This window comes from Astyanax mexicanus, chromosome 1 (genome assembly GCF_023375975.1).
Source record: "Astyanax mexicanus isolate ESR-SI-001 chromosome 1, AstMex3_surface, whole genome shotgun sequence".
Lineage (NCBI taxonomy): Eukaryota > Metazoa > Chordata > Actinopteri > Characiformes > Acestrorhamphidae > Astyanax > Astyanax mexicanus.
The window spans coordinates 132,788,741-132,804,092 of NC_064408.1; the positions used below are offsets into that span (position 1 = coordinate 132,788,741).

A 15,352-nucleotide genomic window follows, 5' to 3' on the forward strand; every position below is an offset into this window, starting at 1 on the left:
AGTGTCCAAGGTTCTGCCGTGGAGATCAGTCCTCAATTGGTAAAAGTTATTTAATGAAGAACATTGTTGGCTAACAGTTCTTGCTTTAACATGGATGCTAATTTACTATATCAAAGCTAGTGTTAATTTTTACCCCCAGATAAACAGTGCAGATACGCTTGATGATGCCAGGGAGGCTGTTAGTGAAACTGCTGAAGAGTTGGCGCTGATGGGAGCTCTACGGCACCTCAGATCCTTGGAGCACAGGAAGGAGTTGATGGAAGCTGTTCTTCAGTTTTACTGTGAAGGCCGAATCAATGCAGCCCTCACACAGTAAGTACTCAGTATTCATTTCACATGTTGAAACTGAGGTTGTATAGTATTTGGATAGCATAGTGTATATTATACTATATAATTATATATATTATTTATTAAGAGATCTAATGCTGCAATATTTTTTGTTTAATTTGTAAAGAGTGAGTTAGATGATTGGGTAGCCACAGAGAGACTGGGATGAGTGTCTTTCAGAATTAAAGACAGAGCGGAATTAATCACACTGAAAGGCTGCATTGGCTGTTAATTTTAACTTGCCTTTGGGGATGCAGAAGGGTGTGAATGTAAACAATGGTTTGGATAGCTTACGGCTTTGTTTAACATACAGAGATTTCTCCAGATTTTCCAAAATCTTTTAATGGTGGTTTGTTCCACATATGCAAAAAAAATATCTGGAAATCACAATGAATGATTTTTAATAATTTATAAAATTATAGAATAGGCTAGACAATAATGGGTAAAAATCAAGTTCACAATATTTGATAATAAGCAGAAAAGGTTAGTCGACAACTACCAAGTTCATATGAGCCTTGGAATGCATTTCACCTTCTGTTAATATTTGAAATGATTACATAATTTTAACAACTCATTTACTCTAATTATGAATGATAAAAATCAGTACCAGAGTAAAAATGTAAATACTTCAATTCAGATTGTAATCTTATTTCTTTTTTGGTGTCAGATTTAAAGATGGACTGACTACACTTGGGGTCCTTTAGATGGTAACCTCACACCCTCAAGCTTTTGAAAAAGTCTTTCTTTACGACCCAACGCCACTGAAGGCCAGCGATATTGTGGAACTTTTCCATGCCAGGTGTCGATCTTTGCCAGCATCAAACCGAAGGCGGTTGGAAGCCAGGACCATTGCCTTCTGGAAAGATTGGCTCCTAGAGGTTGAAGGTAGGAGTATCTCTGCCAGATGATACAGAAAATGTGTTTTTTGTGTGTATAAAATTATTTTCATAAAGTCAACTATTTGCTATGATGCATTCTTTTGGTATTGCTATACAGGTGGACTTGCCCATCCAATAACTCTTGAGCATGTGCTCATTTTTGCCACTGGCCTTCAACGAATCCCAGCAGTGGGTTTTCCAATGCAGCCAGAGCTGGCATTTTTGCACCCAGATGATGGACTAGCGAGGTTTCCAAAGGCCAACACATGTTCACTGGTTCTTCACTTACCTGTAGGCCAGACTTACACTGAATTCAAAAATAACATGGAGCTTGGACTAGGCTGTGCTTCCCAGTTTGGGGAGGCCTGAAGTTTTAAAATAATTTTTTTGATAATTCCAAGTGATTCTAAAACTTGTTTTTGTTTACAGAATGCTTTTGAAGTATTTTATATATTAAATTGTATTTGGTTTGTTTGTCAGTAATAAACCTTACGAGTGCTTGCTTATTCTAAAACGTGTGTAATGACTTTATTCATTTATGTGAATTTCCTATAGCCATCTACAAAGAATTACCATGACAATCATAGAACAAATTGATATTAAATCTCTCAATACCCTGGCACCCTGAAATAAGTTACACAATTAACAGTTTTGAATTTGTTTAATTCTTAAAAGTTATCATTAATCAAGATATGAGCGTGTTTATTCACAAACATGGGTATTTAACATTTTGAAGTCTGTCTGCAAAAAGTTAAAAATACTGGATCAGAGCAATTGGCATTTGTATTCAAGACAGGTAGTTAAGTATCTGTTCAAAAATATCAGTTCCTAAACTGTCTCTTGCACCCCCCAAAGGATTTATGTTTTGCCTGATGTGTTCCAATTGTTCTCCATTGAGTATAAACCGATTCACAGGGACATCCACTGTTCGATGCCAGTCAAAGGCAGGCACCCTCCGCTGCGGCTGCCCCTGCCTCGCCGCCCTCCGCTGCGGTTGCCCCTGCCTCGCCGCCCTCCGCTGCGGCTGCCCCTGCCTCGCCGCTGCGGCTGCCCCTGCCTCGCCGCCCTCCGCTGCGGCTGCCCCTGCCTCGCCGCCCTCCGCTGCGGTTGCCCCTGCCTCGCCGCCCTCCGCTGCGGCTGCCCCTGCCTCGCCGCCCTCCGCTGCGGCTGCCCCTGCCTCGCCGCCCTCCGCTTCTGGCTGTTCATCTGCTCCAAAGAGGCCTTGAATGCCAGTGTGATGTTGCAAATGTTGTGACAAACAAGCTTGCACAAAAATCTGATGCGGTGACATGTGGGCAGTTCTCAGCTTGTGGTGGTTCCACTGATTAATGAACAATCTGAGATCACGGTTTATCCGAGGGAGATAAACAAAATGAAGAGCCCACATGTGCATTTCATTACTGGAGTCCAATTTTCCTTCATTCTCCAGCCATGCAAACAATGAATAATAGACGTTTGTAACACCTCTCCACACATCACTCCATAGTCCCTCAATGCGCTGGTTATGAGTGCTCCTCCCTCGTAAAGCACTTCCCCTGCTTGAGCCTCGGAAGATATCCATGAAGAGACACATTCCATTGTTTTCCCCTCCATGGTCACATCTGACCCTTGAAGGGACACCATACTGGCTGACTGCTCCAATAAACAGGTCCATAACAGTGTCACTTCTATTGTTGTTTGAAGCTTGTAGGAAAACCACAAGTCTGCTGTACCCATCAACACCTCCATGGATCACAATTCTCCACCTAAAAAAGATCAGGAGAATGACAGAAAAAAACACATTAAATTAAGAGTTAACCACAAAGTGCATTGAATTCACACTTAAAATAATGCCCTTATCAGTCCCCCAAGATCACTTAAGACGAACACATTTTTACACCCAATCAACATGGAAAGCATTGTAAGTGCAAAGGGTAAACAGTTGTGATTTTATTCCTTTAGGATATTTTTAACGTTCAATTTATACCACAGTTAATTTCGACCATGCAGTGTGATTGGCTGAGAAGCGTTTTATGAGTGCCATGATCAGCCTGTAATGCACTGAAACCGAAGCTCTGCATGTATTAATACGGCACATACAGGTAACCTAGCAACAATTCAACGCTTACAAGCCAAACAGCACAGCAATAGAACTATTTTAACTCATGGAGTGTTTATAACCTCTTTTCGTCCTGTTTAAGTCAAAAAAATTTTTAATAAACAGAGATAATGGAACTGTAGTATAATCGCAATAATACACTCAAGGATCATGCTATAACATGTAATATAAACTATGACCGTGGCACAGCAGTGCCAATATTACACGTTGTAGCATGAACCTTGAATGTATTATTGCTCAATTGAACTTAATCTTCATAAATAAATAGGTAGCTTTACATTGGGTATTGACACAGTTGGTGCCAACAAATCACAGTAAGTAAAAAAAAAAGTTTCTATTGCTACTTACTAATGAGTTTATGATTTCCATCTACATGCCACAGTGAATTTGGTCCTGCCACTTTGTATGTTCTTCTGTGAAGCCTGTGGGACATTGTCCGAAGAGCAGCACCTTCAGGATTAGTCCTGATTACACTTTGCCGCACACGTCGTCTCTGGACTAGGATGCCTTCACCAGCAAGCCGAGCCCTAACAGCTTCAGGTCCTATTTCGTCATTGGCAGAGACAATCTCCAGCACACTGCTGTCAAGTGCTTCATCTGATAGAGTTGTGTAACGACCCCGAAATGATAGATTGTACTGTCTACAAACACAAAGTGCAGAAGAATGCAGATTGGATTTATGATAAGGAAAAGACATATTTTAATACTGTGCTGCAGTAAAAAAAAAAAAGTCAATACAATAAACTGCTTTACAGTGAACAAATAATGAATCATTTACCAAAACAAACAGAACTCATTCACATATTTTAAATGCATTTACAAAAAATGGCTAGTAAATGTGCTGTTATATGAATAAAAATTAGCATTACATGATGCTGCATCAGTCATAGTTCAAGACAGTGGCTGTCTTCATATATATCGGAGGAAGCATGTTATTCTACACCCCCACCCACCAGTGAGCAATTCTATATGCAGTTCCAAAATGTTGTGTTCATTGTGTTGTGTAATTTGTAGACAAAACAATTCACAAAATGTTTCTTGACCACATATTTTCCTTTCAGTGCTTTATCAAGAACATAACCAATTGACATACCTTAACCGTCGCTTCACTGTGCTTCTTGATACACCCAATATGTTTGCAATCTGTTTGCCAGAAAAGTTAAATGATAGGAACATCTGCAGCTGCTGTTGTGTTATTTGACACACTGATCTTCCCACATGTCCTGCCCTTCGAGGTACAGTGAAACCAGGAAAAGCTGTAGTCCAAGACAAAATAGTATAGAATTAATAAAAACATAGAAAAGTTAAAAAAATATCTTCAGAACTTTTAAATTAAACATAATTGAACAAATTAAATAAACAATGAGCCTAAGTAAAATGATTTGCTTTGACATTTCATATACCCAACTGTGGGATGTATGGGAATGCCTTGAATATTGCTTGAATAATTTATACACAAATACTTTTTGCAAACAAATGTTACTGCAAATGGTATCACAAACAGTTTAAATTAGCCTTTTCATTTAAAGTTTGAAGTAGCCTTTTCACATTTTATACATTTTAAATAAACTTTTATATATGGTAAATATAATAATCATGTAAAAGCTGCATTTGTGTTTACTTAAATTGTCTTTTAGTATTTTATAACCTGAAAACTGATCTTGGAAAAAAAATATGAAATCAGCTGGAGAGTATTTTAACACAACACTGTTAAAACCTAATTAAATAGCAACTGTTTTATTTGACAATTAAACTTACAAGGTTGATGTTGATTGCTGGCTTCCTGAATTAACTCATTGATGAGCCCAATCATTTCATCAGCCACTTCGGCTTCAATGAGTCGCCCACTGGCCCAGCGAATGCTCGAGGCCATTGTCTCCAATCTGTTAGTCACATAATAAAAAGAGATGCAATTTCACTGTTTTAATATGAATAATTTTCTTTCTGTTTGTGTGTTGATGAACTTGGTTCAGAATTGAAAATTATTAACTTTAAAACTGGGTTCTTGAATCATTCTAAAAGTCCGGCGCACAAATAGTAAAAGACCTTTTTAAGACCTCATCAAACATAAGACCAAAAATCAATCATAATTTATTTTGTAGAAAATAATATAATGTATTGGAAATCAAAAATTAACGTTTCCCTTTTTTTTTTACAATTTTGTAATGTGATGCAATACAGAGCCAACATAACGTGCAAGTTGCATTACAATAAACAACAAGAACAATAAAGAATAATGAAACACTTAAAACAGACTCAGACTAGCTCAAAATTAAAAGCCTGTCCCAAGTACTTACTTAAGTTGAATAGGAATGTACAAAACAGCAAAACACAAATGTTTTTACATGCCTCTTAACAAGAGAAACCAATGAACGTCATTAAGAATAATACAAAAATAATAATTAAAGTATCTTCTCTACAAATTATTATCAGTGTCCGTTTATCATCATTATTTATCTCCCTGCTAACCTTAGTTCTCGCCTTGCTAATCGCTCACTACATTTATGTGAAGACACCAGACTATAGCAAATAACTTAATAATTGATAGAATAAGTTACCTGGTTATAACAGGCTGAACATTATCAAGTTGCTGGTCATCCGACGATAAAACTCGGGTACATTCTAAAAACGTTCTACGACAGTCGTTCAAAAAATTCCGGGACGCCATCTCGTTCTGTACTCCACCAAATTACTCTCACATTAAACCCACCCGGCACACATGGACCATTCCGATTACAACTTCACAGCTGCGTATAAGACACGAGATGGATACGTATCCTCAGAAACAGCCTACGTAGAGCCCATGTGACCACAGCGTAGAGCCCATGTGACCACAACATAAAGCACATGTGACCACAGCGTAGAGCCCACGTGACCACAACGCAAACATCAACAAGGGGTGGGTACATTTGAGGCAACCAATAGTATGGAAGTACTATCATCTAAACGTCTTAAGACGTCCAAAAGTAACGTGTTAACATGGTAAGATTTGCCGTCTTAAGACGTTCAAATTGGACGTGTTAACACGGACGTCAATGTAGACGTTAAGACCCAAAGGGCGTTCCATAAAATATAGGTGCGCTCTCACGGATTTTATTTGCTCAGGTGTAAAATATAGGTGCGCTCTCACGGATTTTATTTGCTCAGGTGTAAAATATAGGTGCGCTCTCACGGATTTTATTTGCTCAGGTGTAAAATATAGGTGCGCTCTCTCGGATTTTATTTGCTCAGGTGTGAAATATAGGTGCGCGCTCACGGATTTTATTTGCTCAGGTGTGAAATATAGGTGCGCTCTCACGGATTTTATTTGCTCAGGTGTAAAATATAGGTGCGCTCTCACGGATTTTATTTGCTCAGGTGTAAAATATAGGTGCGCTCTCACGGATTTTATTTGCTCAGGTGTGAAATATAGGTGCGCTCTCACGGATTTATTTGCTCAGGTGTAAAATATAGGTGCGCTCTCTCGGATTTTATTTGCTCAGGTGTGAAATATAGGTGCGCGCTCACGGATTTTATTTGCTCAGGTGTGAAATATAGGTGCGCTCTCACGGATTTTATTTGCTCAGGTGTAAAATATAGGTGCGCTCTCACGGATTTTATTTCTTATTACTTTTTATTTCCAATCTTTTAATTATTCTTAATTGCTCCTCATAGGTGGATCTGGACAAAGAAAACTTACAGTCGTCCCCCAGAAGCTGAGGGATATAATACTCAGTATTTAAGATCTGTGAGTGGAGGGGGTAAAAACACTTTGTACATAGTTCCACTCCAGGAGGAACTAGACACATTGCCTCTTCCTGTTGATGCCCATGAATTCCAGAAGATGCCAAAGGCAACTTGCCAAGCCTGCGGGTTGTCTACGCCTTTGCAAATTTTGTCTGTTCATGTTAAATCATGTTGCATTGGCAGGTCATCCACAGAGTACGACTCTCTCTACGATGATTGTTGTGTAAGAGCGATGCCTTTGTTCAATAAATAATATTTTTTTTGTTAATTATTTTAGACACAATGTTATTGTTTTGACAAATATTTACTTGTATTGTCTGTTCCTTTTAGTCTTCCCCTGATGTGTCTATTGTTGGGGAGTTCTCCTCTGTGAACTCTGTGGAAACCACTGGTACAAGTACATCCAGAAAGGTAAGAATAAATTCAGTAATGCTATTAATACTCTACTTACCACTGTGATCTATTTTTAATTATGTTTCTTTACTGTATGTTCATTTTAGCCTTCCTGTGATATGTCTGAATTATCTGGAGTGAACTCTTCTGTGGCAGCCAATAGTAACAGTACATCTGTGTCTAAGGTAATGGCATTTATGCAATTCCTACAATTGGTCTTACTTAATAGATATTACACTCATTCTATTTTAAGTAGTACATTTCTTGTTTTTCACTGGAGGTAATATTGATATCTTCTATTCAGGGCTCATGTCCAGTGTGCCTCATGATTTTCCCATTGGATTATTTGGAAGTCCATGCTAGCTTGTGTGGTGAAAGGTGACAAATTAAAAATGTTTGTTTAATGTATAAATCTTAAAAAAAGAAAATCCCTTTAAGTATTTTTTTATGTTTATATATTTGTAAAGAACTATCCAGTTCTTAATGTTTAAGTATAGCAATATTTGTTTGCCTCTGGTCCCGGAGGATCAGAATCATTACAGTTTGGTGGTTCACTAATTCTGGAAATTAAAAGCATGTGTTAAATCAGGTATGTTGCCAAACTGTGATTACACAGGCCTTTCAGGGTTCTAGTTGATGATTTAATAATTCTACAAACGTATAAAACAACAGGGTGGAGGACACAAATTTCAGTTCTTAAGATACATATTTTTATAGTATATTTTCTACACAACACAGGGATGTGATAATTTAAATAAAGCTAACCAGTGGTTATCTATTATGTACGTAACAGGGTGGAGGACACACATCTTATCACTGAAGGGGAATCACAGTGTAACAGTGAAAGTGAGAGGTATATTTGTAATTTTTTAATCTGTACTACATAACATGATTATTTTTTTATGATTGGTAGATTGGTATGGTATTTGTGTGTGTGTGTGTGTGTGTGTGTGTTAGTCTTGAAGGGGTTCTCCAGGCCATTACAGCTGCAGTGTCCACAACAGATGGCTACTCATTTGACATCACAGTGTCCCGGCATAATATGTTAGAGAGAGTCCTTTCTCAATGGCAAAGACAAAAAAAGTCAAATCCAGCAAAACAACTGAAAGTTGTCTTTTTAGGTGAGGCTGGGATAGACACAGGGGCGCTCCGCAAAGAGCTTCTGTCAGGTGAGCAAAGGTTACATAGATGATTTAATGAATGTGTAATCATGTGTAATTATTCTCTGTATTCTTTGGTTGAAGGAATGATGGAAGGCATTGAAAAGCGCTTTTTCGAGGGTGACAGACATGGCAAGAGGCCGAAGTATTCAATCTCCGATTTAGACCACTTTAAGTATGTGTTGTACACTCATGCATACTGTATTATCATTGCTGTAAAAATGTATGTCCATCTTTAAAATTAGCAGTTGCCTTTTACATTGGGTGTCATGGTAAATGGGCCAATAAAATTCTCCATAATTGTTTGAAACCCAATTAAATTAAATTAAATTACATTAATGTTTTCTTTTTTCAATTATAGTTTTGGAGACACATTTTTTATTTTATATATTCTACACAGCACTAGGATGTCATTGTTTAAATGTTCCTGGTCTTCTTCTTCTTTTTTTTATAGGACTATAGGAGAAATAATGGCTGTCAGCCTGGCGCAAGGTGGACCGGCTCCAAATGTTTTAGCGGTTTGGTGCTACAAGTTTCTGTGCAGTGGATCTTTGAAATTTGAAGACCTGGACAAAACTGCTCTGGGAGATGACCAACATATTGAGCTTATTTCCAAGGTAAGACCATCAGAGTGATTTTCTACAGACCATATGTATTTCGTTTTTAACCATTTTTTGAATCATCTTTATTTTATTTTTAGTAGGGAAAAAATAGATTTAAATCGAAAATCGGATAAAAAAATGGAAGATTCAGTAGCAGTCTTGCAAAGCAATCCGTGTATTTTATTTATAATTGTCAATTTAAAGTCAGTATTTGAATTTAAAGTAACTGATTGACTATTTACTCCCCCCCCCCCCCCCCACACACACACATTTTACACTACATCATTTTTTGTTGCATAGTTTCTGAATACTTGTTAAGGTTTTACATTTATTGCTTCTTTCAGGAAATATCTAGATTTACTTTAGTGATTTTTGTGTTTTGCTTCAAAACAGTGCTGTTATTCTCCATGCAACCCTGAAGCTGTTCCCAATACTGCGGCAGGTAAGGAATGGTTTGCAGCTGTATGGGCTTTCTGATCTAATGGCCAAATACCCTGATATCTGCCAGCCACTTTTCACCCCTGGGGTAGAAATGATTGTAAGTCCATGTTTTTTTATTCTAAATTGACACATTTTACTCATTGAACCACTAAATGTTGGTACTGCCTGGTACCAACAGATGTGTTTAAATATTGTTTTTACTATCGGTTAACTCTTAACTTGCGGTGTATTCAAGAAAAAGTCATGTAGAAAAACAAGTCTCTACATTTTTTGTTTTACTAATTCATCTGATTTATTGTGTCAGGCTGATGCAGACTTTGTCATGTCAGTTTGCCGGGCAGAGTTCAGCGAGGAGGGGTCAAATAAGGAACACCTGGAGGTGACCTTAATGAACCACCTGCAAGATTTACTTCAGGAACTGGAGCAAAGTCATTATTCTTTTTTAACCTGTATTTTGTAGGGGGAAATTAACCCTATCGTGTTCAGTTCATTAATTGGTCAACTAAGACAATGAATTGTGTTAATTAATTATCAGAGGTGGTAAAAAACACAGTCTTGTTTGAATCCCATGGGTCATAGGGTTGCATGAGGTCAGGGATCTCCCGTGTTTGTCACAAATATTAAGAAACACAAAAATAACACACAATTATTGACAGGATACTCATAACAAGGTAAATAAGGCATTAAATAAGTATAATGAAGAAGTATGTGGATAATAGGAACATGGATTCACCTCAGAATAGCAATAAGGTTTACTAAGTTATTCTGTAGGAAGAGAGCAGAGCTGAAAACTGCACCTGAATGGAACATATGACCTAAACTAATATTAACAAGAATAAAACCAGAACTAGAAAAGGCAAAGTTCCTGAACCAACTTTAAGTTGGCTTGGAAAAGTACGCTAATATCGTTGAAAAGTTGTTAAGTGTTTTCTAGGCAGTTGCTATCTAAACTGGTTGCTAAGGTTTTCACAGACAGTTGCTAGTGTGGGTGGTGTGGTATGTGTGTGGGGTGTGCAGTGTGGGGTGTAGTGTGTGTGTGACGTAGTATGGCATGTATGTGGGGTTTAAATGGTGGGGTATGTGGTGTGATATGTGGGTTATATAAATATATATATTTAAGGGTGTGATTGGAGATAACCACACCTTCACACTCTTATTCTTAATTGTTTTATACATTTATATATACAGTTATTATTTTTACTGTTCACTTAATAATTTAGCTTTACGATCTTTGCTCTATTTGTAACTGTGTCACAGTGACACAAGGCTTTGGAGGTTGTTTGTACTTTTTCAGGAATCAGGAAGGTCAGAGTGTTTTCATCAACAGTGAGAGCTGTGAGGAGAACGTGACCCTGAGCGGCAGAGAAGCTTCACTGCTGTTCTGCTGTTCTGGGACCAGTGCATATGAACTAGGAGACAACAAGCTCTCTGAGTGAAGTGCTGGAAACCTCTCCTCAGATATCCAGCGCATGCCTGTTCTACACGGAGTAAAGACTTACACAGGCCAGAAGATCTTTCCATCCACTCTTTTCCTCTGTTTCCTCTTCTCACAGACTTTAGGACACTTAAGGACTGTCTGCTGTGTTCATGAAGGACACAGAGCTGAACAACACCATGATGAGAACCTGTTGCTCAGACAGGCTGGAGCTGATCACGTCATTAAAACTGGACAACAAGCTGTTAACTGGACTCTGGACACAATCTATCAATATGATTACATCAGCAATCACATGTCATTTGCATAAATGTATAACTGCTTGGATGAAGTCTGAAGGGTCCTCACTCCCTCAACTGCCTTTTTCTCTCTCTCTCTCTCTTTCTCTCTCTCTCTCTTTCTCTCTCTCTCTCTCTCTCTCTCTCTCTTTCTCTCTTTCTCTCTCTCTCTCTCTCTCTCTCTCTTTCTCTCTATCTCTCTCTCTTTCTCTCTTTCTCTCTTTCTCTCTCTCTCTCTCTCTCTCTCTCTCTCTCTCTCTCTCTGGGTTGTGAATGTGTTGATCTATCGAGATTTTAGTACACTATGTGTCGACTCATTGATGTACTTTTACTGTTTTCTAATATATATTTATTAATTTTTGTTCCTTTTATATATATATATCTGTAATGCTAAAACTATTTGGTACCACTTTAAAATATGACTACCTTTATGAAGGGTTTATAAATGGTTTACAATTAGTTTATTAATGGTTACTGACTAGGTTGTAAATGTCTTAAACATCATTGATAATCAGTTATAACACATATATAGAAAGGGCTACAATGACCTGTTGTTTGCCGAATAGTGAACCCACAGCCATCTATATTGTTGCCCTTTCTACGCATGTGTTATAACTGATTATTAATGATTTGTATAGCATTTACAACCTAATTAGTGACCATTAATAAACTCATTGTAAACATGTTATAAACCCTTTAAAAACGTAGTCTTATTTTAAAGTGGTACCAACTATTTTTACAGGTACGATATTTTTGAATATCGTGAACAATATTATACCCTGAAATATCGTACCATATCACCCACCCCTAATTATCACATCAAGGTTCTACTTTTTTTTTTTTTGCTGTTTTTAGCTAAAGAAAATTCACACTGGTCTCATTTTCTCATTATATATCTACTAGAGACAGATTATGTCTGTCCAGTAGCATTTATTTTACTTTAATTCTGCATATATGGAGATATTTGGAGTGCATTATTAGCGTAATGACATTCTGGATCATTGACTTCTGTTACAAATCTGATAAAATTCTTGTATTTTTAATATCTCAAGGTGTTCCCCATCATATTGTATGTAATAATAAAATTTAATTTTTCAATTTTGTCATATCTCAAAGAATATTATCGCTAAAATACCATGAATTATTGTGATATTATTGTAGGGCCATATCCCCCATCCCTAATATATATATAAATATATATATATATATTACAATATAAAGTTAGTAAAGCTTTTAGTTTTTATTATTTTACTTTATTCTTTTATTTTTTATTATTTTATGTTGCTTAGGGTTTTAGGGATAGGGTTTAGAGTGCTTACCCTAACACTTAAGATACATTATGAATTGCAGAACTGATTCTACCTCAGTCATTTAGTCCTCTGGTTAGTGGGTCAGTGGGTCAGTCTGTCAAGTTCTCTCATCTCTAACAAGTCCAAGACATACAAGACATACACTAAAGAAAATGCATTAATTGCTCAGATTTGTGTTGAAGGTTACTGAAGTGTTGGTTTAAATGAGGAAGTTTTAGGGGAAAATTAAAAGTTAAGTCAGTCTTTTTGCTTATTTGTTTCAAGTATTTTAATAAAATATATAATAGAATATTTATTGTTAAACCATATTAAAATAGTTAGCTAATGCCTTAATAAATACAGCAATACAACAGGACAATTTGTGTATAAAAATAGTGATTTTTGTTTTTGAAGACATAGCTTTACTAACTAAATATTGTAATAAATCTATGAGTAAAATAAAAAATATATATAATAAAATATATATAATAATAATAATAATAATAATAATAAAGTAAAATAAAATAATAAAAAATAAATGCTTTACTAACTTATTATTGTAATAAATGTGGGACCCTGACCATTAGCTTAGTTGCTAACATTGATCCATGAATTTACCTCACGGGCAAACAACTTAAAAGTCATACCAAAAAAGGGTCAGTTTAACATTATCACATCCATTTTCCTACTACTAATTTTACTAGAATTATTGTTGTGTTAGCCAGTAATGTTCAATAAATGAAGTCATTTACACTGAATGTTTTAACAGCTTTAGCTTAAAAAACTAGTCAGTTTTTTTCTTATTAGCATCTGTGCTAACCAGAACATTTCTGACAAGACTCCATTTTCTAGCACTGTTGCTATAAATAGATCAGGCTGGGTCTGTAAAATGCTGTGATTGGTCAGAGGAAAGCCAATCCAGTCGCTGTCGCTACCTAGCTTGGGCCTGCCCATGCTCATCTGTGACGCTGCATAAAATTAGGCCCGCCACTAGATGGAGCCAGCGAGTCCAAAATGAATGGGATGAATAAAGCTAGCTAAATGTCTTTTTCCTGTAATCCACCACATATTAGTACGATTTTCATTTTAGTTTAAAGCTAATAATGAGAATCTGCAGCACAGTGTAGCGTCTTCTCCCTTTGGACATGGTCTAAAAGCAATTATAATTATGTTCTTGAACTTGTATGGTAGTCAGTACTTATCCTAATATTATATTTTGCAACAAGGGATAAGTTATAGAATATTATTAAAAAAATATGTATATATTCAACTTATAATGGTACTCTCTCTCTATCTCACTCTCTGTCTATATATATATATATATTGTAACAGAAACCATTGAGATGGATATGTACATTTTTTTGTAAATAAACCGAATGTTTTCTTTTGAAACATTCTATATATATATACACACACACACACACACACAATGTATGTACTATGTATATATTGTTTATACAAACAAAACTATATAAAAAAAGTCATAATAATTGATCCACCATGTATTAGTATGTTTTTTTAGCTGCAGCACAGTGTAGAGTTTCCTCCCTTTGGACATTTTCTAAAAGCAATTATAATTATGTTCTTGAACTTGCAACAAGTGATAAGTTATCAAATATTTTAAAAGAAGACATTCGGTTTATTTAAAAAAATATATATGTACATATTCAACTCATAACGGTTTCTGTTAAAACAATCCTTTAAAAAATCCTCTCTCTCTATATATATATATATATATATATATATATATATATATATATATACATGTTTTTTAACAGAAACCATTGAGTTGGATATGTACATAATTTTATTATTTTACAGTTTGTTCAATTAAACAAATATCTTCTTTTAAAACATTCTATAACTTATCACTTTCAAAATATAAATCTATCTATCTATCTATCTATCTATCTATCTATCTATCTATCTATATATATATATACACACACAGACACACACACAGTGTATGTACCATGTATATATTGTTTATATAAACAAAACGTATTTACATTAATTGATAATTCATGTTTTTTGTTTCCACAGAATGCACAAAAAATTCCAACCCTACCCATCCTGTTCAATGATGAAAGTCCAATGTATCTCAATTAGAACATCAGAGCGTGCCACTCAATTTGAATTTGCTGAAGACACAGCAAAAATAACACATACAGAAAAAAAGTGTATGTGTTCTGTTACTGATGGAACAGCAGTTTTTTTGGTTCCTCTTAAAGAGGACCAAATTTCAAAATTTAAGGAGGGGGAGACGTACATTATAAAGAACGCTACAGTAAAGCAGGACCACCTCTACCCCAAATTGTTCATTGGATATGGGGCAGGGGTGTTCCGAATAACCCCATTGACGGTGCAAGAACATTAAATTCGCCTCGCAAGAGAAAGCGTCATGCCGTCCTCTGAAAAAGGGGACCTGAAAGACCCGGGACTGTACCAAAAAGAAGGATACCTAACCGTATCAGGAAAAATTGTTTCGGCAAGTATCATGATTTTACCTGGTTTATTAGTTTGCTCATGCTCCCTAATGTAAACTCACTTTTACTGTGAAAAAAGATGAAAAAATTATACATTTATATTGAATATAAACACAGATGTATGAGAAAATATATTGAAATGCATTTCAGATCAGAATTATGTTCTAGGAAAAAAAAACAAAAATGATCAATACACTGACAAAGCCTTTCAGGAGAAAACATACTGTATAAATATCTTT

At 36.0% G+C, this 15,352-nt stretch overlaps 2 long non-coding RNA genes across 2 annotated transcripts; both read left to right on the plus strand.

Moving 5' to 3' along the window:
• The first annotated feature begins 139 nt into the window (after window positions 1–139).
• LOC125785701 (uncharacterized) lies at window positions 140–1,719 on the plus strand. Its single transcript, XR_007428033.1, has 3 exons — window positions 140–312; window positions 995–1,212; window positions 1,324–1,719. It is a non-coding gene; the product is annotated as an uncharacterized LOC125785701 (long non-coding RNA).
• A 5,608-nt stretch (window positions 1,720–7,327) lies between these two features.
• On the plus strand, window positions 7,328–7,805 carry LOC125785763 (uncharacterized). Its single transcript, XR_007428116.1, has 3 exons — window positions 7,328–7,440; window positions 7,530–7,607; window positions 7,727–7,805. It is a non-coding gene; the product is annotated as an uncharacterized LOC125785763 (long non-coding RNA).
• Window positions 7,806–15,352: the final 7,547 nt, after the last annotated feature.